Source organism: Lissotriton vulgaris, chromosome 3_1 (assembly GCF_964263255.1).
Source record: "Lissotriton vulgaris chromosome 3_1, aLisVul1.2, whole genome shotgun sequence".
Lineage (NCBI taxonomy): Eukaryota > Metazoa > Chordata > Amphibia > Caudata > Salamandridae > Lissotriton > Lissotriton vulgaris.
Genome location: NC_141689.1, coordinates 1,912,127,973 through 1,912,150,421, shown reverse-complemented (window position 1 = coordinate 1,912,150,421; position 22,449 = coordinate 1,912,127,973). Strand labels below are relative to the sequence as shown.

General features: G+C 44.0%; 1 protein-coding gene across 1 annotated transcript in view; it reads left to right on the top strand.

Annotated features, from left to right (window-relative positions):
• The window catches only part of NPY1R (neuropeptide Y receptor Y1), a 198,493-nt gene that overhangs the window by 51,245 nt on the left and 124,799 nt on the right, over positions 1-22,449 (top strand). The window lies entirely within an intron of this gene.

The following is a 22,449-nucleotide window of genomic DNA, read 5'->3' as shown; positions in this document are numbered from 1 at the left end:
GGCTGGTGGTCACCTGTTGGTCCTGGAGTGAGAAAACAAAAGACACACAAATGATGAACAGAATGCAGAACAAATCAAATATTCACCCCATTCAAGAGATCTGGGTTACATCCATTGCTCTTTTGCTCACCCTGCTACCCCAATTTAGACCCAGCCATATGCAAATCAGTCTTGACCCTGCTCTCCATGGGAACAGTCCAGCCCAAACTGCCAAACCAGGTCCTCCCTGGACCAGAAGCAAGATCCTAGGACAGGCTTCGGAGTATCACCTCTCATCAGCCATGCTAGCTGGAATCCAGTGGCACAGTGAGCTCAGGACCCACATCTTGGCATATCCGTCACACTTAGGGCAAGAGAGCAAAATACACACAAATGATAGACGGAATGATCTCTGTCCTGGGGTGAATGTTTGACTTTGTTCAGCGTTCCATCCATCAATTGTTCTTTTTGCTGTTGTTACTGGAGGCAAGGGGGGGAGTCTGGCCTGGTTCTTTGGTAAAGACAATAGTGTGAAGCTGTGATACACACTATCTCTCGCCCTCTCACTAGATCCCCCTCCCTCCACATACTGTGACCCTGCAAGAAGGTGCCCTCTTCTGGGGCGTCTCTGGACCCTATCTGGACAGCTCAGTGCTTTTGTCCATCACTGGCCTACCACTCATCCTTGGCATACCAGCCCCGCCTCTACCCTTGCCCTCTGATGCTATGGATGACTGCCCTGACAATTGGTACACACAACTATTCTCTCTGGTGAGGACCTGGATGGTGTAGAAATAAGCAGAGAAGTACTAGCTTTTTGAGGCAGAGACCTACGACCTGTACAAGCCTTAGCAGGTGGTCAGACTTGCGCTCTTCCTGCTCAAGAGCTTAGAGATACCCTATGGTAAGTTGAAATACCAGCTGCTCTTCATGAAGGCAGGCTCCCTCCCCCACCCAGTGGCTGTACCCCCTGAGTCCTCCACAATGCAGGCTGCCACTGCTTCTTCCGGCACTTCCTCGGACCCTGCGAGGGGCTGCACCCTTCAAGAGATCACTGTGGTGGGCCATCCCCTGGAGGGTCTGGACACCACAATGTGGGACCTCACTGTGGAATCAAAGTCAATTTGGGATAACACAGCAGGCTTCCATGACGAGATGGAAGGGACAGAGAACCAGCTTTGAAGAAAGCCTTAATCGCCTCCAGTGCCAAGGCAAGGAGCTATGACACGTATGCAACAAACCTACCGACCTGGAGGATTAGAACAATGAGGAAAATGTCTGTTGTTTTGGCTTCCCCATATCCATTGAGGGCTTCCTCAGGAACCGTCTCCCTACGCTTAAAGGGCTGAGATTTTCCCCACTTGGAGACCAAAAAAGCCCACGATCTGGGGCAAACCCACCTGGAGATATCAGAGTTGGCACGCCCTCACATTGTCTGCTTCCTTTCCCATGAGCAGGGATTGCATCTGTTTCCTGCGGACCCTACCCATGGTCCATATGACTTCAAGTCTGCATCTTCGCAGACTTCTCCTGAGAGACCAAAAGTAAGAGGAAAGCCTTCCTGGCCCTCCGTCCCCAATCACGGAAGTTGACCATCAAATTCAGACTCTTCAAACAGGCACAAGCGTGGATCACGAAGATTTTTAAATGCATTTATTAATTTATTCAATGAGTTTTCTATAGCACTGGCTAGACCTGTGGGTATCAGAGGGCTTTACATTAGCTTTCACAGTATTATACAATTATAACAGTTACAGGTTACACCAGATATACAAAAAACATTAAAGGAGCATAGAGGAAGGAAAAATAGGGCGGTAAGGGGTGTGGGGGAAGGAGGGATATAACAGCAGGAGAACTGAAGGAAAGTCTGTCCAATGACCAGCTGGGTAGGTGACGGCCATGGAGGGTGTCCACAGTCCATCTCCCCAATAGCTATTGAGGTAGCTCCACCGGGCAACGGTGAAAAAGCTAGGTCTCACCAGTCGAGGGCAGGATTGCAGAATAAATGTCCTGACGGGTGAGCAGTTTGGGGGTTCTGTTCAATGTCGGATGACGGCTATGATCAGGGTCTGGTAAGACGAGAAAAAATAGTGCAAAGAGGGGTAAGAGGTAGGGAAAAAGGGGGAGGTGGGAGAAAACGGCAGGCGAGACGAAGTAAGGTCTGCCCAATGACTGGCTGGGTAGGTGACGGCCGACGAGGGAATCCACAGCCCATCTCACCTATTTTTTTTAATGTATTTAGCTTTCGAGGTAGCTCCACCGGGTATTGGTCAGGTAGCAAGGTCTCAGTGGTCGAAGGAAAGTTCACAGGGTAAATGTCCTGAAGGTTGAGCAGGATCCAGGTAGAATGAGGGCTATGATCAAGGTCTGGTCGATGACCAGTTGTTTTATTGTCCAGGAGCAGAAGTACATCGTGGTGAGGTCCACTGTGGTGGCCATCTTGTGGTCAGGCAAGGAGGTTAAGACTTTGTTGTTCCAGATCAGTTAGTTCAAATTATTAACTATGAGTCATTAAGGGGGGTGCCTGTTATGCAGAATTGCGGCATGAGGGAAGTGTCTGTAAATCTCCTAGTGGGCGAGTGTAGTTCAGTAAAATTCGACAATTGGAGAGAAGGCTGCCATTTTCGGGTGAGGCGGGGCACCTCCAAAGTTCTTCCTTAGGATATACACACATATCCGTTCCCCTGACATACACAGGGGTGGGTGTGGGGGCGGGGTTAAACTCGACCCTCCAACATCGTTTCCATTTAGGGTTTGGTTTGTTCTCCTCCTTCGGCCATAGCTGGTTTCAGCCTCGAGGCCTGGTCACGGTCACTGCAGTCTGTGTTAGGATGGCAGGTCTAGGGACTTACTTAATCTGAGGGGCCTGTACACATTCATGGAAGATCTCATGGAGCAAGTGATGGACATTGTGCCTTTAGACTCCTAAGTTTCACCCAATCTGCCGACTGACCTCCTATCAGCAGGAGGGGGCCAGGGTTACAGAGGGGGCCACAATAGGAACAGATCGCCAAACCACTCAGCTCAATCGCAGACCAGCATGGACATGGCAATCAAAGCAGCGGCTGAACTCACACAAGTGCCACCAGCCACTGCACCCCCCACCCACATGCTGCCAATGACTGACTACCCCAGGACCATGGGCCCTGTGACCTTGGCTCAGTCTCTTCTCATCCCCATGGCTCTTCTACCACCCTGAAATTTCACCTACCTTCACCCGAAGGATCTCCAGTGCAGGAGGACTCCCAGATTTGGACTTGTGGATCACGATGTCCGGCTCCCACCGAGGCACCCGGGTTCAGCTCCTATTCAGCTTGTCTCACCTTCCCTCAGTTCCAGACACTCTTTAACACTCTCTTGTTTTGTCCTAAATTTTAAGCTCCCTCCCGGCCTCTACTCCTAAACAGTTTTCGGTCCACCACCGTCTTTACACACTCCCCCGGCTAGGGTGTTTCTTTTTTTCTTTCTTTCTTTCTTTCTTTCTTTCTTTCTTTCTTTCTTTCTTTCTTTCTTTCTTTCTTTCTTTCTTTCTTTCTTTCTTTCTTTCTTTCTTTCTTTCTTTCTTTCTCTTTTCCTTTCCTCCCTCTCTCAACATCTTTTTTCCGTCCCACTCTGTGCCTCAGTGCTGCCGTGGTGGGCTAGACACCAGCATTCCTGAGCCTCGCTTGCCCTTGCAAGCGATCTCAAGAAATGTCAATGGTCTCACACCCTGTATTAAGTGCAAAGAAAGTATTGACACACCTACAACCTAAATGTTTTGACATGGCTTTGCTTGAGGAAACTCACCTCTTCAGTGAGGAATCAGAGAAATTGTGACAGGACTGGTTGGGGGGGGTGATCCACAGCAGATGTCCAACAGTTGATGGGCCTAGGTAGCCTTGGAAATGTAGTTTTGCAATCCTCGTACATAAGCCCATGCCCTTCACTGTCCTGAAGACATAGGCCATCTGCGTAGGCAGCTTTGCATTTGTCAAATTTTGACTTGGTTCTGCATTGGATCGGTGTACCGACAGATGGGGCCCAAGCACCAGTTCTTCCTCTGGTTCAGCTGCCTCTTCACTGAAACAGAGATCACCCACTGGCTCAAAGGAGGGAATGGATTATGGCCACGTATGTGATCGTTGACCACAGTGGCCTACTTGACATAGGCAGTACGCAGTTCAGGCTCTCCTGGGGGACATCACTTCAGACTATGTCCTCGTGGACTTCTGACAACTTTCATTTACTAGGGATCAGGAGTACACCATTTTAACATTGGTACTTGGCACCCAATCCCTCGCACAAGAGGCATGGATCCTGAAAAGCCTGGACTCTACCCCACTTAGTTTCAGCATAATGGGTTCCAACAACGTTTGCAGCATACCTTCTAGTTTCCCCCAAAAATCTCCCCAAGCATGATTACAGCTCAGTGTTCCTCCATTACACTGAGCATTGGTAATTGTACTACTATCAGCTTTTTCCCAAGTGTCATGTATTTCTACAACGGTCACTGCCTTACTGCCAATAGCTGCGTGATTATGTTTAGGTACCCTAGCTTTTTTGGGAGTAATGGGTTTTTTCGGGCAGTTCAAGGCTGGCTTTTGTTTTTGTCTTCTCACCCATAGTCTAGACTTTACCGGACTAGGAGCCAGCTCTGGTGACCCAGAAATCATACTATCGCTCAGTAAGGAAATGTGACCCTCAAACTGGGCCCCCGCTGGTTGACCAGGAGGGGGGTTGTTAGTGTCATGTTAATCCTTGGGGCTGGAGAAGCTGTTAATCTACAGAGTAAAGGGTCCATAGAAAGCCTACGTTCTGCCAGAATAATTGCCTTGTTGACGGCTGACTCAGCCCTGGTTAGATAGGCGTCTATGGTCCCAATCATCCCTGTAGTACCTGTATCTTTCCGTGGTGCCATCGTGCACAACACGATAATTTAGGGAATCCTGATTATAACAGAGATCTAACATACAACTGGGAAAAGAGACCAGAAAGCTGATCACAATATCGTATACACCATCTCATAAGTTCCACGCAATTACTAAATCACATATATATCCTGATATACAATGAAATGATTATGACTAAAAGAAATAAAATATAGTCTCTTTACACCTTATAAGCAATATAAAATTGTTCACTCAATACTGAAATTTGTCACTTACACTAGGTACTTATATGGTTACTCACAAGAATTATGGCAAAGTGTTTAGGGGGTGGCCCAGCCCGGCCTCCTCTGGCCCCTGATGGCCACAGATGGTCCCGCCCTTGTCCCGGGCTTCTCCCGGCGCCGCCCGCGCACGTCCCGCGATGCGTGGGTGCGGGCGCGCTTTCAATGCTGGGGCCGGCGCGGTGATGACGTTGCTCCCCGAGGCTCCTGGGAGTTGTAGGCGGCAGGATAGCTGCAATGCCGTTCCCCTCATGGCGCGGAGCTTGCCCTGACAGCCGTTCCCCTCACGGCGCTGGTGCAACTGGCGCTGTGGAGAGTCGCCCGCCACTCAGCGCGGCAGAGAGACCCAAGGGCAGCCGTTCCCCTCACGGCGTTGAGGTATGTGCAATGAGCGCGTTCCGCGATGCGTGGGTGCAGGCGTGCTTTCAATGCTGGGGCCGACGCGGTGATGACGTTGCTCCCCGAGGCTCCTGGGAGTTGTAGGCGGCAGGATAGCTGCAATGCCGTTCCCCTCACGGCGCAGAGTTGCCTAGACAGCCGTTCCCCTCATGGCGCTGGTGCAACTGGCGCTGTGGAGAGTCGTCCGCCACTCAGCGCGGCAGAGAGACCCAAGGCCAGCCGTTCCCCTCACGCCGTTGAGGTATGTGCAATGAGCGCGTCCTCCTGTCTATACTTGAGGATATCTAAAGTCATCTAGTTAGTTCTATCCTAATTCTAGGGATTGGGGAAACCCTAAATAAAACAGAGAAGCAAGAAAGGTGTCAGTATATTGGAGACTTCAGTAAAAGTTCTCCAAATCAAATGCAAAGCATACCATAAAGCCACTTAGCAAGAGGTCTGTGACTCTCACAGTCTAAGGCGTATCTGAAGCCTAACTAGCAATGTGAACACCAATTACCATCCAAAATCTAAGTCATTGGCTACAATATAATTCCACCTTCACATGGTAGAAATTGGATACATTCTTCAAATTTCCCACGGTCCAGTTGGAACCTCATGGCAAACTTGAGCACCCTTTTCAGCCATGGTAGTTGGTCTCCTTACTTCATTATTGTGTTGTCTTCTTGCCAAAAGTTTCCTCCCATACCTCACTATCGCTATAACATACAATAGGCCTTTCAATAACTAATGAAGCCTTGAAACTGCACCTTCAGAGGAGAGAACATGCAAAGCGAACAAAACTTTCAAGTTGAAGTTTAAACATGGTCCGCTCAAAAGCTTGTCAAGCGAACGTTTTAGTACAACACAATGTGCACCCTACTTTTAGGTATATGTAGCACAGAACAGTTATAAAATCAATGCAATCGTATAAAGGTGGCTCAAGGAAGCTTGATTACATATGTGATGATATTTCTAATAAATCTTGAAATATAGGTATAACTATAATATGAAAACTAAATTTGTCTTGGTAACCTAAACATTAATATGCACACGTTTATAAATCTCTAACACTCTACAATAAAGCATTTCAAAAATACAGTGGAATGCTCCATATATATATCAATATTACTAGGGCACACTAAACATAATAAATGATAAATGCACATAAGTATACTAGGTTTCTGTGACATGTAAGGGTGATGGCAAAATTACGCTGCTCCATCTGTTAATTCAGATAGTTTTATACAAAACAAGAACATGAAAAACCCCAAGGAAGAGAGAGTGACCTCACATCACTCACGTACCACCTTCGAATGTACACCTTCAGGCCCGTAGCTGCATTCGTATAAATTTACTTGTTTACTGTTGTGGAAGAAAACCTTGCTTGTGCTACAAGATCTGTTCATGTCTCCAAGTATCTCAATGTTCTTTTGGGCAATTTAGTTCGTTTTTTGGGCTGAATCTAATTGAACCTGTCAAATAGAAAATCATTTATCATTGTGGGGTTTAAAAAAGACCAGTTTCCGGTGACTGTGCTGCTAGAATCCAAACAAATGCAATTCACAGGTTTGTCAGTGGCCTTTTTGAGTAGTGTGTCGGAGAAGCATGCGCTAGCATCGCAAACAATCACCTGGCAATTCCATTATCATCAGGTCGAAGGCAGATGCTAATTGAACCGTCACACTAATGGCCTGTTTAAAGCGGTGCATTTTTAGTCTCATGACAACAAATTCTTGCATTAACCAGACTCCCGTTGCATTCAGGAGGAGGTGAGTCGATCGCGAGATTGTTTATTTAAACCTCGTGTTTCTAAACACACATTCCAGATATCCTGCGTTTCAAAGAAATGCAAGTGCACTGAGGAACGGAGCACGGCTTAAGCGGTGGCTTAAGCAGTTTCCGTTCTGCATTTGTGATTCACCGGTAAACATTGACGCCTGACTGACCTCCCTTAATCACTCTCGGCTCTCCCGTGCAGCCGTTCTGTTTTGAGGAAATGTTAATTGACTGAGCAACCAATTAACATAACTATTGTCTTAAGGCGTAGGCTGTCATAAACACAAACCATATCCTATAAATATTTCGAACGAGGTGAAAACGGGGAAGGTTTTTTGGCAACAGGTTTGTCATTTATTAAATTACGCATTTGACGAATGCTTTACTTAGCTTTTTTAAATGTGGAAAGTAGAATTAGATTTTCAGCAATATTATTTCAAACCACTACCAGCTCATCAGTCTCTTTCATCACATTCCGTATGCCGTAGCTTTCACCTGGAGACAAAGCACCCCAGCCTCTCATAGAAAAGACCATTCCCACAGTCCGTCCAGGTGGATTCACTACTAATTTCCAGCGAATTCACCTTACCCGTTCTCTAAAACCCATCGTCTTCTACGACCCTTTCTACTCTTTCTGTTTTATTCTGGAAACTGGAGCCCGAGAGCCTACAGCTAAGTTCTTCTCTCTTTCCCTTCTTTCATTTATGTTTATTTCCCTACACTTGGTTCACCTCTGTGATAGAAAGTGGATTAAAACTCGCCACTGTGTATCCGGACCTTAAGTAGGGAATGGATGATTTTCATATTTGGGGACCACAAACCTCAGAGGTGCACTGTGCAAGCAGGCCAAAGCGCTACCTTCTCATGCAGATAGCTGTCTAGTTGAGACTACAGGGGATGTTGGCCACGCACAGTAGCCTGGACTCTACATGTTGGGGTCCTGACCGTCATGTTGGGCTTGCAATGCCAGTGAAAGGGATTAATACAACGTCTGCTACCACAGGTCTTATGCCATGTATATTACAAAGTCACACAAAAAAGAACTTCTAAACCATACAATGCTTTCCTTCAAAGACCTGATGCTGAATAGTGACCAGCTGTCCTACACAAAATCATGAGCTCTGACACACATTTGATAAAGCAGGAGCTGCAGGTTTACACACATCAGAATCGTTGTCCAAGCGCAAGCCAGAAACTCAGTATCAAGAGAATCTGGACAAAGGGCAAACAGGAGCCCAAGCTGGTGGAAGTGGTAACCCACTTCAGGGTGATGGTGGCTTGTAAAGAATCAGAAAGTCAGTATACACCAGCAGCTTCCAAACCCTTATTACTGCACCAACATATTGGAGATATTTTGTTGAAGAAATTATAGGACATTAAGGGACATTGAGAAGACAGGATTCAATATTTTCTTGTCACAATGTTTATCCACTAGATGGCATTGATTAAGCTGTAACTTACATTTTCAAGATTGCACTGATCTCGAACGAATAATGTTTTTACCTAACTGCATTCAATGGAAGCTTCCCCATAGGGTGCTGTGGACAGACAAAACATGTTTTTTGCAGCCAGTAACACTACCTCGAGAGCAGGAACATTTGTAAGGTATATCATCTCTTCAAGGTCCTACAGGATCCCTATGTTGTGACGGAAAGAGTTGAACATGCCACTGATCTTTGGAGCTGAAGTGAGGTTTAGCTCTGAAGCCTCTTTTGATTTCCACTGATCCTCAACAATACCTTCAGTGCCATTGGTGGCTGCTTGAAGACAACTTTGGATGAGGATTTTCCAGAGGTCCTCGTGAATTAACTTCCGTTTCAGAGTCTTAAGATTTTAAGCCTATAACTGGATACATTTATTTCGCAGATATCTGACAAAAACAAGATGCTGCTATTTCCCTGGATCCATCACCCCAATCAAGTCACTGCTTTTGAAATGTATTTCCCAAGGGAGTATCGGATGAATGTGACAGGAATGTGTCCTTTTTATGGCAGGGCCTAAGGCTACAGAGTTAAGTATGTCAGAGGGCCCTGGGGGTTTTCTTATCCATATACCTGGTGCAAATGTCTTTGGGGTATTGGAGTCCTATGTTAGACTTGATCAAATTCAAAAGCTTGCCTACCAGAAGGTGATGTACAATCCACCCTGCATCCAATTACCGCTGTATTTCTATTTGTCATTATAGCAGGAAATAATTGAGTCTTGAACATCTACAATCACCAAGTCACCTCTTCCTGAGGTTTGCAGTAGGGTAGAAACATTTCTTATAATTTATCCAAGGTTGTTCACCCAACAGTTAAGTAATATATAACTATTTATAGATGGTCTTTAAAGACCCTGAACCGCTAGAATAAATTATGAATCTACTATATGTTTGTGGCTCTTCCACCAAATGTAAGGGCACACATTAAATTAGGATTTCAATAATCCTTGGATGAGTTTCAGAAACATTTTCTACAGCACATGCAGCTGCACATTTGGTCTTTTGACCTCAGTATGTACATGGGGTACAAATGAAAGGTCTGTGTCAGATATGATGCATTGATGTTCAGCATTGTTTAATGTAACTAGAGTTCCTTGTGAAATAACAATGAATCACAATCTATCTACTCGATCTCCCCTACTAGCATCTCAGTTTTTTCTAAGTTAGACAGAGGACACGTGGGATGCATTAAAATGGTGACACTGGCCTAGATTCTAAGTTTAATCTCCACGCATAAACAATTTCAGTATCATTTGTATACATTGAAATAAGTTTGGATGAGGAGCCCGTTTTATCGATTTCATGTTGCATCCCCACTACAATTAGTAATTTGTTCTACCTTGTATTTTGTAAACCCCAGTGTGTGACTACAGGAACATGCAGCCTCCTACGTCTTTATAAGGCATAATTGACCGAAACTTTCTAGTTTGCTATGAGGGTCGAACGGGGTATTCACTCTTTAAGAACTTACTCAATTACTCATTAATATATAGGTTCACTACCTACAATCACAGTTTAGAAGAATGGATAATTGAGCAATACAATGATAAAAAAGAGTGCAAAGGCTTACACAGTCTAAGGGGTTTTGATACAGAGAGTCCTGATGAAAGCCCCAAGCCTGAGACAATGAGGTAGCTGAAAAATTTTGACCCATTGACTCTTTAGACATATTCACTCACAAAGCATCTCATTTTGTTTTTAATCTTACCAAAGAGTCACTTGTATTTAAAATAACAAAGACTCCTTAGATATTGTTAACCTTAGGATCCCTATCATAAAATCAAAGATCTCCCTTGTTTTAGAAGGTGAAGCTCATGCAGGGACAATAGGCTCAAGGACTCTGTGATGAAGCTTGCCTCTGGCAGAGGGTGATAGTCCTTAAAAAATGCCTGATAGGTGTCCGGTTAGACAGTTTTATGCTGCCCTTAGGTATGAAAGTCAGCATAGTATTTACACATACACTATGAGGGTCACCTCCTCTTCGATTGATTGATGATGAACAAATCAAAAACTTTGACTATGGTTTGCAGGCATAAATCAACTAACTGAAGACCTCTTATTATTGATAACACCACAATTTCTTGAGTTTATTTGTTTTGGTATCTGGGTGTTTTATTTATGAGCACTGGTTCCTGGGTTCAGCAGATTTTAAATGTCAAGGAAAATATGAGAAGAAAGTCTCATTGGACTTATAGGTTCTCCTTCAAATTGGGGTGTCGCCCAATCAAGGAAATGGTGGAGATTTATAGGGCAAGGGGTGTTGTTACCGCTACCTATGGGCCGGCCCTTTGGGGCCACGCCCCTTGCAAGCCATTGAAAGTAGAGGAAAATAGTTTCCTGAAAAGCTTTCACCTTGAGGCTGGCTTATTGTATTTGGAGGATGTTAGAAATGGGGGTCTCTAGATGCCAGAGGTAGGTACCTTTGTCCAAATAGGGACCTTTGCTTCTAGTCAGGGCTAGGGGAATACACTCCTAAATAACTCCTGCCCACCCCCTTGGTAGCTTGGCATGAGCAGCCAGGCTTATCTCAGAGGCAGTGTGGAAAGCATTTGTGAACACATACAGTAATACAGTGAAAACATTACAAATGGACACTATACCAGTTTAGAAAAATAAGGAGTCTTTATCTAAACCAAAACAAGACCAAACGACAAAAAATTCATAGTACAGTATTAAAAATAAGACTTTCAAATGGTAGAAATAGTTCAGTTCAATGCAAGTTGTAAATGCAACACTTTTGAGACAAAGTACCTTAAATGCGTCACGTAAAACAAACATAATGGCCGCATGGAAGGTGATGTGTCGGTTCCTTACACTCAGGGGAGGCAATGCGTCTTTTCCTTACTACAGCGCAGGGGAGGTGATGCGTTGATTCCTTATTGCGAGGGGATTTGATGCGTGTGTTTCTTACTGCGGCCCCCAACAATACAACAGTCTTGGCGCCTCAATGCGATGCGTCGATCCTGTACAATGCATGCTTTCGTGCAGCCGCACAGCAGGCTTGTGTAGAAATCGGTGTGGCGTTCTCGGACTTCAGAGATCGTTACACCAGATGCGTCATGCGGCGATTTCTCGAGCCGTGGCAGGCGCTGCGACGGTTTCTTCGGCGATGCACCGAAAACAGGTACGGATGCATCACACTTCTACGATGTTGCAACCATTTTCTAGCTCCCAGCGAGGAAATTCAGGGGAGATGGTGGTGAAGTCTTTGTGTCCCTGAGACTTCAGAACAGGAAGCAAGCTCAGGTTCAAGCCCTTGGAGATCTTTTCTTCAAGCAGGTGACAAAGCAAACAGCAAAGTCCTTTTCCTCCTTTACTTGGAGGCAAGAAGCCACGGCAGGCCAACCCCACACAGAAAACATCACAAAGGCAGTATTTCTCCTCAGCTTAGCCAGTTCTTTTCCTTTGCAAAGGTTCCTCTTGATTTCCCAGAAGTGGTCTAAAAGTCTGAGGTCTGGGCCCCTCTTTTTATACCAAAAATTCCTTTGTTCCCTGAAGGCAGTCAAAAACAGTTCTGTGAGGCACTTTGCAACTGCACAACAACCTCCATTGTCAGTATAAGCCCTGGCTCCAGACGCACCACAGGGGGCAGAGCCGTCATTGTGGAAGGCAGGCACAGCCCTATTCAAGTGCAGGTGATACTTCTACCACCACTCCAAATTCAGACCAGGCTTAGTCGGCCCAGCCCTGAATCATCAGACTTCTGGAACCGTAGACCCTCTCCAGCCCCTGTCATCCAAAAGCCAGACATGCAATACACAAACCTAGCAGAGGCACACTGGATGGTTAGGCAAGAAAATACCTACTTTCTAAAAGTGGTATTTTCAAACACAGAATGTAAAAATCACCCTCACTAAAGGATACATTTTAACATTCTTAGTTCAGGCATATTAAACTTTATTTTTCTACCTTGTTCCCAGGGCCAGTTATGTTTATAAGATATTATAAACAAACTCCCTATTCTGTTCTGTGGGAACAGGTAGCCTTGCAATAGTGAAAAACGAAATTGGCAGTAATTCACTATCAGGACATGCCACACACATCAGGGTATGTCCTAGCTTTAACATACAATGCACCCTCCCTGCAGGGGTACCTTGGGCCTACCTTAGGGGTAACTAATATGTAGAAAAGGGAAGGCTTAGGAACTAGCAAGTGTTTGCACTAGCCAAGTCGACATGGCAGTACCAGACTGCACACAGGCTCTGCAATTGCAGGCCAGAGTTACTTTTTACAGGCTGCTTCTGTGGGTGGCTGAATCAGTGCTGCAGCCGACTAGCAACATTTGATTTACAGGCCCTGGGCACACACAGTGCACTATACTAGGATCTGACAAGTAAATCAAATATGCCAATCATGGAATCACTAATCCATTACAGTAATTTGCAAAGGGAGCAATTGCACTTTGGCACTGAACAGCTGTGGCAAAGTGCCCTAAGCATCTAGACCAGCAAAACAGAGTCCAACACATAGCAAAAACACAGGAGAAAAAGCCAAAAAATGCAATGGGATGCCCTCGCCAATGGTGCCAAGTCTAACAGAGGATCTGATTTCAGTAACACTGCTTTTACTTTGGTTGTACATCTGGTCAGAAGAAGAAACCAGTTTTACTAAATGTATTATTTTAGACTATCTAGCACTGGACAATGTTGTGTGTAACCTTTGGTTGGCATATATCCATACTTCTTTTAGCCCCATATTAAATCTAACAGTGTGGTCTGACCTTCTTTAAGTGTCATTCCTATCCTAGAAAAGTTTTAAGGACATTTTCTTACAAAATAGAATTGAACACCGGGGGTGGTACCGAGAATTTAAACCCAACAGTTCCATTGCACATTTCTCTTGAGCTCGATGAAGGCTTCTAATATTAGTTAATTCATGCTACTAACATTCAACAGTTTCGTTTTAGTCAGGCTGAGACTTGGAATTGTGCATTAATTGGTTGCTTTCCCTATCATGAGGTCCTGCATCTCATATGTAACCCCTTTCCCATGTGATAGCATTAGTAAACAAAGGACGTTTCACTTTATGCTGTTTTGCAATTTATACTCCCCAGCTAAGGCACTATTATTTGAAACCACTGTTTGGCACACAGAATATCAGAACTCATAAAGAAGTTGTTTAGTTTATGATTGCACTAAATGAAAATCAAGTATGTTTTAATGTTGCTCATTTTATCCTAAAAAGCCATGAACTGGAGGTAAAGCACTATCTATTAACTATCTTTTTGACCATTTATTCAATTGGATGTATGATTTTAAATATGTTTTAATGTTGCTCTTTCTATTTAGAATGCTATGAAATGAAGAATGAGCGTCATGGTCATGTACTAGAAATAATTCAGTTTTGTATCCCACTGAATGCTTGATTTTTAATTTGAGTGTATTATGAGGATTCAAAGAAATGTTTTTATGCTCTGTTTTATTTTCTGTTCTTTTATAATTGGTTTTTAAACTGCCAAATAAAGTTTTTTAACTGATTGATTGATCACTCATAATTGAGAAGTAAGAGTGACCCGTATTCATTTCTTCTCACTCACTCTCGCTTTGATCTGAGTATATGTTAATATTTAACAGCAGAGGAGCCAGAGTAATAATCCTTTTTGTATTGATCATGCTACCTCTTGTATGGCTGACTAATTCAAGCCGTAGAAGAAGAGGTTTCAGTCTCTAAATGCTTTAAGTACCAATACTCTTTCGTTTATCCTTTTATGTAGCATATGTGATTCATTATATTGTGTGAAACAAACCTTTTTTCAAGGATTAGGGCAGTATTTCTTACCTTCATTAATAGTGTTGTGAAGGTTCCTCCTTGTACCCTCATCACAGTTTCTTATCTTGTCATGTACCTGAAGCAAGATTGTGGTTCATTAAGATTACTGTGTTGTACCAAATATTTCTACAGGTGTTTTGACACTCTGTAAAAGATTGTATTAGGGTATGATAGGTTATATATAGGATATATGATAATAAATTGTTTATACTTTTGGTTTCTACTGCAGGAGGTATTTTCTGATCACTTGTCTTAAGTAACCCTGGGCAAAGCACAACGCTACACCTGCGTAGTTTGCAAGGTTTCCGCTACTTCGCACTACGTGAATTACACGTAGCACAGTGCAAACACGCGTAGCATAGTTCCCCAGTCATTTTTTGCTTGCTCACGGTCCTCAACGTCAAGTTGGCAACCGCGAGCAAGCAAAATGACATCCTGGCGAGACTATTTCCTCGTTAGCGATCAGCAACATCAAGTTTCTGATCGCGAGCGTGGAAAATAAAACTCCCAGCAACATTCTCAACGCGGGGAGGTCAGGTTTCTCATTTCGAGTGGTTGTGCATGCTCGTGACCGCTCGCGATGAGAAACTACCACCCCGCGTTGAGAAAGTTTCAGCGCGAGTAAAAAATCTACTCGAGTGACAGAAAACTACAACTCGCACTGTGCAAGATGGCGTTTTCAATGATTAGACAGTGCCAGATGCTTGTCTGCACTGAGCAATCATTGAAAACGGCATCTTGCACAGTGCGAGCAGGCTACTACGCAGTTCGCGTAGTGCTACACGTCGCTCACATAGTGCGAAGTGCACTTTGAGTAGCTTCGCGTAGCGCTACTTTACGAACTATGCCCAGCCCTAGACTTAAGTGCTTAGAGTTATATGTCGTTGCAAGTTATGCACACTCTTCACCACTGAGAGCAACTGGAAGCACATTTAGGAAATTCCCACATAATGAGCCTTGTATGTCTTCGCTGGCAGGTGTAATCTTCTCTCCTCCACTTCCTGTTGCAGTGTAGGTTGTGCACTAAAATGTAAGATTCTTACTAGTTCCCCCAGATCCATCTGACTAGTATTACATACTTTCTCATTTAGAGTTCCTAAGTTCTAGCTGAAATCTAGAATGATTCCTATTTGTTATAGGTAGGCCAGGGTGAAATTTAAAGTCCATTGATGTAGTTTGTGGAATTTTTCCAATTTCACACTATGCCTGTCATGCAAAATTCCCAAAATGTTTCCATTATGCCACATTGTGTAGTTACACAACATTCATAGTAAAAATGTACTGCGAACGCAGAGGAACAACAGGACAAAAGGGGCTGTTTTTCATGGTGCTTTGTTTAAATACATCCCCATTCCAAAGATTGATGGAAGGCCAGACTAGCATTTGACTTATTTATACATAATTTCATGTAAGTATACCAAACGTTTGCATAATTACTCAAAAGCAAATTATGCATATTTTTACACCATTTCAAGCTGAATCATGAGTTGGAAAAGGAATAGCAGATGATCACATCAGCCCTGTGTATGCAGGTAGATTGTTTTACACACACGTTATGGTCTCAATTGTGAGCAGCCAATATATTCTAATTGGCCAGGTCCCATCAGATTTGCATGTTGTGTGTATAACTCCAGAAGAAACAATGAAACCATGCAGATTCACTGATTCACCAATTTGTGCATGTTATTCCCCCAAAACATGTCATCCCTGTTATTATCCTGCCAGAGCTAGATGTTTACTGACCCACATGAACAGCATGATCCAGGTTTTGGCTAGAGGAGCCTACTTGACTATGTAATGTCCTTTCTGAAGTGCCAAAGGTTCTGAAGAAAGTGGAAGCTGCAGTCATCTAGAAAAGAACAAGTTGGCAATGTCAAGTAGACATTTCTTCATCCAGTTCATGTGAATATGGAAATTAAGAAATCCCTGCAAGATAAGGGAGTTGGAGCTACTAGATATGAAATGCAGAAACCAGTCACAACATAATATTTGGAAATCATCTACATGTGAGTCAACTTAAGGTCAGCTAGAATTAGCAGCTACACATTAAAGCCTTATGCCAAAGAAGATTCTCCTGAAGGTTGCAAGATTTGTGACATACCAGAACATAAATTGCAGTAGGTTTTTTTAAAGTAAAGATTTAGGGGTCTATTATGATGGCGGGGGTTACAGAGGCGGACGGAAAGACCGTCCGCCTCATTTCTGCTGGCAGGCAATCGTTCCAATTGCCTGTCGGGCGGAACTCGGGCCTTATATGGTGGCAGTGTCTGGGAGACACCGCCATCCATATCAGAATGCCTGGCGGAGAAGGCCCATCACCATCATAGAAAGGCATGCAGGAATTGCTTTGGGGGCCTGCACTTGGAGGGTACCTATGGTACCCCCTACATTCACATGCACAAGGTAGCAGGCACCGCTCAGTGCCTGTCACGTTTTGCATGCCAATGCACAACATGCACATTTGACCTTGTGGCTGGTGCTGCTTACAGCACCGCCCGCCACAATTTTAAATGTGTGGGATGCGACCGCCAAGGTGGCAGCCACATCCTAATGGGCACAGCGGGACCACTGCACCTCTGGCAGTAGGTCCCATTCACTGTTACGGTGGCGGGTGGACTTTGTCCGCCTGCCATCGTAATGGGCCCCTTGGTATTTTCTCATCTGCAAGTGCTATCATTGTTCTTATCTTGGTGTACCAGGACAAGGTGCAAAGCTTGCCTGAAGGGAATGCATCCTACTTTAATATATTTTTGCCCATTGTTCCTCAAGTAGTGGTTGGTAGCAAAGTTCTAGGTTGTTGTCAAACCACAAAAAGTACCCATCCTCATGGAGACATGCCTATCTACAGCCTCCAGTGTAGCATCCTTAAAGATTTTTGACTTCCAGAATTTTTTTAAGTTGAATGATATAAAAAATGACACGGACCAGCCCTAAATCTTCCCTGGTCAGGTTTCACCATTGCATGATCGCAAAGTGTGTAATGTCACTGTTCTCTGTTATGTTCGACTGAGATGGATCACTACTTTTTTCAAATGTGCCCATCAGATCAGAAGGTGTCTAAGTCCTAGTCTATGCATCCCATTCCCTAGGACCTCTGTATATTTGTCTGGAGTGCGAAGTCACTGAGATGTCTTCCTGAATTCCAAGATTGTTTAATATTGCGAGGCCCTTTTGGCACACCTTACTAGATCCTAAAATTTTGATATAAACATTTATGCGGATTGCATGCTAATTATTATTACAAAAGATTAGACTACTTCTCTGGCACTATCCACCTTTAATATTAGCATTACATCTGTAGCTGGATGGATGAGAGATAATTGCTTAAAGCTTATTTCATACGAAATTCGAGTTCTGGTTCTCAGAGGGCCAACCTTCTATGTGGATGCATTCCTGGCAGCCTAATTGCCTAGGAATTTGATGTAAATTTAAACTGGAATCTCGGATTCATCTTAAACAGTAAATTGAATTGCTGTACACAAATTTTCAAATTCTTTTCATCATGTTTATATCACTTGTGATTACTAGGGAACAGAATCCCTTTATTACTTTCTGACCGTGCATTTACAGTGATCCAGGCCATTATAGGCTCCTGTCTTGACTTTTGCAATTCACTATATCTTGCCCTTTCAAATTGTACCCTCTAGATTCTTCAGATTGTTTCACATATAGTCTGAAGAATCATGGAGACTCTCTTGTGTAGAGCTTCAGTTTAATATCACCTCTCTTGCTCTGGCCGTCAAGTTGTAAAAAGGATAACATTCAAATTGTTTTGTATTTGCCATGATTAATGGATCAAGCCTGGAATTCAACAGGTAACTAAATACTGGTGAATGGACAGAATATCAAGTTGTTTTTCGAAGTACCATAATTTCGAGTTTTAAATATCGAGGTACAAGAATATCGACTGCAAGAATATAGTGGACCAGAATATCGACAGTAAGGTAAGAAATATTGCTTTTTTAAATATTGAAGACAGTAATATTGTTTGTAAGAATATTGTTGTTAATAATATCAATGTTTGTATTAGTGTTATATATTTTAGTATGTATTCTAAATGTATGTGCTCTATATTTTTGTTTAAATATTGTATTTATTTTTTAATTTATGTATTCCATTTTTAGAAGTTAATATATTTTGTAAGTAAATTTTGCGTTTTAGTTCTGTAGCGGGTTGTGGGTTTATAGGAGAATAGGGTGGAAAGTAATTTAATTATAAAAATTGTAATAATAATTTTTAGAAGTTATTAATTATTTGTAATTACATTTTGCATTTTTCTTCTGTAGCCGGGTTATGGGTTTATAGGGGAATAGGGTGAGAAATAATTTAATTATAATTAAATAATTATTACCTTCTTTTAATTAATAATTAACTATTTATGATTTTATATTGTTAATTGTGGTAAATAAATTATTATTAATTATTTATTAATTGTTTGTTAATCATTATTAATTAATCGGTAATTATGTAAATTGTGTTATTTTCTTAGGAGTCGGTTGTGGGTTTATAGGGGAGTAGGGTGGGAAGTAATTTAATATAAATTATTTATATTTTTATGTATTTAAAATTGTATATTGTAAATTGTGGTAAATGATATATTGTTAATTATTTATTAATTGGTTAATAATACATACTAATTATTTATTAATTATGGTATTTGTGCAATTTCTTTAGAGCAGGTTGTGGGTTCAGGGGGGAAGGCTGGGAAGTAATTTAATTTCAATATACTTTAAATTGTATTTATTATAAAATGTATTTTAAGTTGTTTTATACTGTTAATTGTGTGAATTAAATTATTTATTGTTTTTAAATTGCTTGTTAATTTTAATTAGTTAATTAATTAGTTAATTATTAATTAATTATGTTAATAGTGTTATGTTTCAGAACATTGGTGGTGTAATTTATAGGGGAATATGGTGGGAGGCAAAACACTTTTTATTTATTAATCGTTTGTTTATTATTATTTTGCTTGAGTGAGAATAGAAAATTATTCCCCTATGGAATCCAACACTTTCCCTACTGTTGCACTTGCTGGAGTGGGAATAGTAAACTATTCCTCTCTGCTACCCAACACTTTCCCTACTGTTGCACTTCCTGGAGTGGGTATAGTAATTTTTACTCCTACGCTATCCAACACTTTCTCTACTGTTGCACTCACTGGCGTGGGAATAGTAAACTGTTCCCCTCCGCTATCCAACACTTTCCATACAGTTGCTCTTGCTGGAGTGGAGATATTATTTGTTAACCCTCTGCTATCCAACACTTTCCCTACTGTTGCACTCACTGGAGTGGGAATATTAATTGTTACCCTTTGCTATCCAACACTTTGGGGTCGATTCCGATCCTGGTAAAAAAAAGTCCGTACGATTCGTATCTGGAGCCCTCTCCATACGAATCATACCCGTCCGTCCAAGTCGCGTAGTACGATCCGTATTTCGTGAAGCCGTATGAATCGTCGCGATCCCTACGTATTGCAAGGCTGAAACCGTGAACCGTACGACTCGTACACATGCCGTACGATCCGACGAGTACAATCCGGAACGGGGTATGAGGATGCGATTCGTACGGCCCACGTCAGGTAAGGGTGATTCGTACGGAAAAGCACAAGTTCGTGGGGAGATACAGGGTTCAGAACTATTAATTGCAGATGGTATCTCCCCATGAGTTAACAGGAATTATGAGTTGTTTCCCCGAATGGAGAATAAAGTGCAAACCGGGTAATACTGGACCCAGTTCAGCTGGCTTGCCTCTGTAATGTTGCCCCTAGTGGTCAAGCCAACCCGCAGTGTATAGTGAGGGGTGGAGCCCAGGATACCCCCACAACACCACCACAGTAGGCTGGCCCAGCATACTCTTGGCCAGCACGCAAGAAATGTAATAAAAGGCCCAGGGACCTGGGTGTCAGCTCAGCACAAGTCTGACCACTAACTTCAACACTTGTGTGCATGTGTCCGTTATTTTTGTAGGCCCAATACTGAGGACACTACACTGGCAACGAGGTGGTCTGACCACCCGCCGACTCACGCTGTTGCCCCCGTGCCTGCCGCCAGCACCCTCATTGCAGGAGCGCCCCTGCCGCATCTCCTACCCCGCCCGGCTTACCGCCGTTGTGCTCACCTGTGCACATGCGACTGCACCACAAGGCCGGCTCCTGCTTGCGCCCGTATCCTGCCTGCTGCCGCCGCTCGGCCCCGTGGCTGAATCCTGGTGCTGCCTGCGGCCATCGCCGCATGATCCTGCTCCCACCTCCAGGCGCTGCCTTCCACCCTCCCTGCGGCCCTCGTCGCCAGCGACGCACACGGATGTGCATTTGCAGCCCGACACAGTGCCTGACTGTGGCCTGGCCTTCCACTCTGAGGAGGACTTCTGAGTGTACGCAGGGGAGAGCGCTGGTACGCGCTGCCTGACTGTGGCCCCGCCTGGCTTCCACTGAGCAACGCGCACCATGCAGGAGGTGCGATTGTTGGGCTCCGCACCCACTACCTACATCGCTGCCTGCAGACACATATGGGGCACAGAAGAAAAAAAACACAATCCTGTGAGCCCGCTCCCTCCACTACGTGGCACTGGGCAACAGCGTGCACTCATCACACAGGGTGGCAAGGTCCTGTGTGGATAGAAGTAATTCACAATGAGAAAAGTGGTAGGTGCACAGCGCGTTTGTGTGAAGTTTAACTGATGGTTATTCGGGAAGGGTGCACTCAAGGGTAGTGTTTCCGTCAAGCACCAAGAAATATCAAGTGAAATGGTGTAAGCAAGGATTTGCATTTACATCCCCTTACAGAGGCACTCCTGGGTGTTCATAGAAATGATTCAAAAAGTTCGAATTGAAGGTAGATTTATTCAATATATTCAATATTTTTCAATCAAAAAGGTTGGTAAGTTCATTGATATTGTCATCATATCATTGTTGTAGGTAACGAAAAAACATAAGACTCCAATGCATTTCGGGCTGCACGCCCTTTGTCAAGGAGAGTTCATAGTTCAAGCCGTGGCGGTCAAGTAGATAACGCGACGGTCTGGATGCAATGAACTCTCCTTGACAAAGGGCGTGCAGCCCGAAATGCATTGGAGTCTTATGTTTTGTCATTACCTACAACAATGATATGATGACAATATCAATGAACTTACCAACCTTTTTGATTGAAAAATATTGAATATATTGAATAAATCTACCTTCAATTCGAACTTTTTGAATCATTTCTATGAACACCCAGGAGTGCCTCTGTAAGGGGATGTAAACGCAAATCCTTGCTTATATCATTTCACTTGAAGGTCCTGTGTGGCTCAGGCGAGCCCCCACCCACACTGCGCTTGCCCACCAGTGCTGCCCTCCTGCTGCACCCCTGTCTGGCACCTCACAGAGCCTGATTAGCCTGGTGCACCTCCACTGAAGCCACCGGCGAGCATCCTAACACCACTTTTGCCACCCCGGCTATGCCAGTGTCTACAAAAGTTTGGCCACACTTCCCCCGCTCGAGCCCTTCACCATCACGGGGCCCCCACCCTCCCGAGCAGGGCGCTGTAAGGCATGGGTGGAGCGCCTGGAGAACTTCTTCGACGCTCCTGACATCGCGGCCCCCCGACGAAGTCCCATGCTCATCCATCTAGGCAGGGCAGACATCCACAAGATCTCCAAATGGGTAAGGGAGGCCGGCCCACCCAGGAACTACGCTACAATGTGCAACGCCATTACAGCCTACTTCGAGCCATTCACGAGCCCCGACTGCGTGCGCTTCCTGCTCTGCCAGGCTCGCCAGCTCCCAGAGGAATCTGTGGACATGTTCTACACCAGGCTGAGCACCTTCACCCTCCCAGATGAGGACGTCGAAGTACGAGCCCAGTTCATTCAGGGCTGCGCGTCCTCAAAACTGCGTGAACGGGTCCTGCAGGAACACAATATGTCAATGAG